The sequence below is a fragment of the Homarus americanus genome, unplaced genomic scaffold, assembly GCF_018991925.1.
Source record: "Homarus americanus isolate GMGI-L3 unplaced genomic scaffold, GMGI_Hamer_2.0 scaffold10957, whole genome shotgun sequence".
NCBI classification, from domain to species: Eukaryota; Metazoa; Arthropoda; class Malacostraca; order Decapoda; family Nephropidae; genus Homarus; species Homarus americanus.
The window spans coordinates 72,722-77,883 of NW_024711200.1; positions in this window are offsets into that span (position 1 = coordinate 72,722).

Below are 5,162 nucleotides of genomic sequence, written 5' to 3' on the forward strand. Positions count from 1 at the left end.
GAGAGAGAGAGGTGTGTCCACTTCCGTCTCCTGAGGCCCTAACTAGGTGAGGTGGGTGAAGAGTAACGAGTCTTGGTGATTACAATTACCTCTTGACCTACCACCACAACTACTGGTACTACCAACCACCACCACCACTACTACTGGTACTACTATCAACCACCACTACTACCACCACCATCAACCACTATCTACCACCACCAACCAACACTACCACCATCAACCACCACCACTACCATAATCAACCATCAACCACACTTCTACCACCATCAACCACCACTACTACCACCACCACCATCAACCACCACTACCACCATCAACCACCACTATCTACCACCACCAACCACCACTACCACAATCACCACCACCACCACCAACCACCACCATCAACCACCACTACCACCAACCACCACCACCACCAACCACCACTACCATCAACCACCACTACCACCATCAACCACCACTACCACCCACCATCAACCACCACCATCAACCACCACTACCACCAACCACCACCACCACCACTACCACCATCAACCACCATCACCACCACCACCAACCACCACCAACAACAACCACCACCAACCACCACTACCACCACCAACCACCACTACCTCACCAACCACCACTACCATCAACCACCACTACCACCATCAACCACACTACCACCACCAACCACCACTGCTCACAATCAACCACCACCACCACCATCAACCACCACCACTACCACCATCAACCACCACCAACCACCACTCACCATCATCAACCACCCAACCACCACCACTACCACCATCAACCACCACCACCATCAACCACCACCACTACCACCATCAACCACCACCAACCACCACCATCAACCACCACTACCACCATCAACCACCACCATCAGCCACCACTACCACAACCAACCACCACTACCACCAACCACCACTACCATCAACCACCACTACCACACCATCAACCACCACTACCACAACCACCACTACCACCAACCACCACCACCACCATCAACCAACAACACTACCACCACCACCAACCACCACCATCAACCACCACTACCACCACCAACCACCACTACCAACAACCACCACTACCATCAACCACCACTACCACCATCAACCACCACTACCACCAACTACCACTAACCACCACCGCTACCATCAACCACCACTACCACCACCAACCACCACTACCACCAACCACTACTACCACCATCAACCACCACCTACCACCAACCACCACTACCACTCAACCACCACTACCACCACCACCACCATCAACCACCACTACCACCATCAACCACCACCACCACCACCACCATCAACCACCACTACCACCATCCTCTTGAGAAATAGAACCTCTTAGAGACAGGTCCCGGCATAGTGGGAGTCTTTATGGTGGTATAACACTTTATTGATAACACGGCCTAGAGATAAGGCAACTTCTACAGGCACACAGACAGACACAGATGAACAGACAGACAGACAGACAGGCAGATATAGACAGACACAGACAGACAGACAGACAGGCGAATATAGACAGACACAGGCAGATATAGACAGACAGACAGACAGGCAGATATATGACAGACAGACAGGCAGATATATGGACAGACAGACAGGCAGATATAGACAAACAGACAGGCGGATATAGACAGACAGACAGACGGACAGGCAGATATAGACAGACGGACAGGCAGATATAGACAGACAGACAGGCAGATATAGACAGACAGACAGGCAGATATAGACAGACAGACAGGCAGATACAGACAGACAGACAGACAGGCAGACAGACAGACAGGCAAGCAGAGACAGATAGACAGACAGACAGATATAGATAAACGGACAAACAGACAGGCAGGCAGACAGATATAGACAGACAGACAGACAGATAAACAGAGACAGATAGACACATAGACATACAGAGAGACAGACAGACAGACATAGAGAGACAGACAGACGTTCAGACATAGACAGACAGACAGACAGACATAGATAGATAAACAGACAGGCAGATATAGACAGACAGACAGACAGACAGAAAGACAGATAGACAGACAGACATACAGACAGACAGACATACAGACAGACGTTTAGACAGACAGACAGCATAAATAGATACACAGACAGACAAGGAGAGACAGATAGACAGACAGATAAATACAGACAGATAGACGTAGACAGGCAGACATACAGACATAGACAAACAGACAGACAGACAGACAGACAGACAGGAAACACTGTAATATAAATAATCACCAACTGACTGTACTATATTTCAGTGCCTCTGGTTCTGTAATTTGTTTTATGCACCAGATCATAGGATGGGTGTAGAGGTGCACTAATAAACGGGCCAGTCGCCCACTGTTGTAAGTCTATTCATATTCAGAGTTTTATTCCTGCTACCACATCGTCACCACTATCACCATCGTCACCACCACTGACACCATCATCATCATCACCATCATCACCACCTATCACCATCGTCACCACCACTGACACCATCATCACTATCAGTACCACTATCACCATCGTCACCACCACTGACACCATCATCATCATCATCACCATCATCACCACTATCACCATCGTCACCACCACTGACACCATCATCACTACTGTACCACTATCACCATCGTCACCACCACTGACACCATCATCATCATCACCATCATCACCACTATCACCATCGTCACCACCACTGACACCATCAATCGTACCCACTATCACCATCGTCACCACCACTGACACCATCATCATCACCATATCACCACTATTACCATCACCACCACCGACACCATCATCATCACCACCATCATCACCACTATCACCATCGTCACCACCACTGACACCATCATCATCATCATCATCATCAGTACCACTATCACCATCGTCACCACCACTGACAACATCATCATCATCATCAGTACCACTATCACCATCGTCACCACCACTGACAACATCATCATCATCATCAGTACCACTATCACCATCGTCACCACCACTGACACCATCATCATCATCATCATCAGTACCACTCACCATCGTCACCACCACTGACACCATCATCAATCATAGTACCCACTATCACCATCGTCACCACCACTGACACCATCAGCACCACTATCACCATCGTCACCACCACTGACACCATCATCATCATCAGTACCACTATCACCATCGTCACCACCACCGACACCATCATCATCATCATCAGTACCACTATCACCATCGTCACCACCACTGACACCATCATCATCATCAGTACCACTATCACCATCGTCACCACCACTGACACCATCATCATCATCATCAGTACCACTATCACCATCGTCACCACCACTGACACCATCATCATCATCACCACTATCACCATCGTCACCACCACTGACACCATCATCATCATCATCAGTACCACTATCACCATCGTCACCACCACCTGACACCATCATCAATCAGTACCACCATCACCATCGTCACCACCACTGACACCATCATCATCAGTACCACCACCATCGTCACCACCACTGACACCATCATCATCAGTACCACTATCACCATCGTCACCACCACTGACACCATCATCATCATCATCATCAGTACCACTCACACCATCGTCACCACCACTGACACCATCATCATCATCATCACCACCACTATCACCATCGTCACCACCACTGACACCATCATCATCATCATCAGTACCACTATCACCATCGTCACCACCACCTGACACCATCATTATCAATCAGTCCCTATCACCATCGTCACCACCACGCACAATCATCAGTACCACTATCACCATCGCCACCACTGCACCATCATCAATACATCACCATCGTCACCACCACTGACACCATCATCATCATCAGTACCACTATCCATCGTCACCACCACTGACACCATCATCATCATCACCACCACTATCACCATCGTCACCACCACTGACACCATCACCATCATCATCAGTACCACTATCACCATCGTCACCACCACTGACACCATCACCATCATCATCAGTACCACTATCATCATCGTCACCACCACTGACACCATCATCACCACTATTACAGCTTATATATAAATTTATACCCGTACTTATATCTGGAACTGTATTTGTATCTGTACCGAGTAAACCTGTACTTCCATCCAAACCTGTACTGTACCTGTATTATACCTGCTTCCATCCATACCTGTACTGTACCTGTACTTCCATCCATACCTGTATTGCCTGTACTTCCATCCATACCTGTACTGTACCTGTATTATACCTGTACTTCCATCCATACCTGTACTGTACCTGTACTTCCATCCATACCTGTACTGCGTACCTGTACTTCCATCCATACCTGTACTGTACCTGTATTATACCTGTACTTCCATCCATTCCTGTACTGTAACTGTACTTCCATCCATACCTGTACTGTACCTGTATATACCTGTACTTCCATCCATTCCTGTACTGTAACTGTACTTCCATCCATACCTGTACTGTACCTGTATTATACCTGTACTTCCATCCATTCCTGTACTGTAACTGTATTTCCATCCATACCTGTACTGTACCTGTACTTCCATCCATACCTGTACTGTACCTGTATTATACCTGTACCATCCATACCTGTACTGTAACTGTACTTCCATCCATACCTGTACTGTACCTGTATTATACCTGTACTTCCATCCATACCTGTACTGTAACTGTACTCATCCATACCTGTACTGTACCTGTATATACCTACTTCCATCCATACCTGTATTGTACCTGTACTTATCCATACCTGTACTGTACCTGTACTTCCATCCATACCTGTACTGTACCTGTATTATACCTGTACTTCCATCCATACCTGTACTGTAACTGTACTTCCATCCATACCTGTACTGTACCTGTACTTCCATCCATACCTGTACTGTACCTGTATTATACCTGTACTTCCATCCATACCTGTACTGTAACTGTACTTCCATCCATACCTGTACTGTACCTGTGCTTCCATCCATACCTGTACTGTACCTGTATTATACCTGTACTTCCATCCATTCCTGTACTGTAACTGTACTTCCATCCATACCTGTACTGTACCTGTATTATACCTGTACTTCCATCCATTCCTGTACTGTAACTGTACTTCCATCCATACCTGTATTACCTGTACT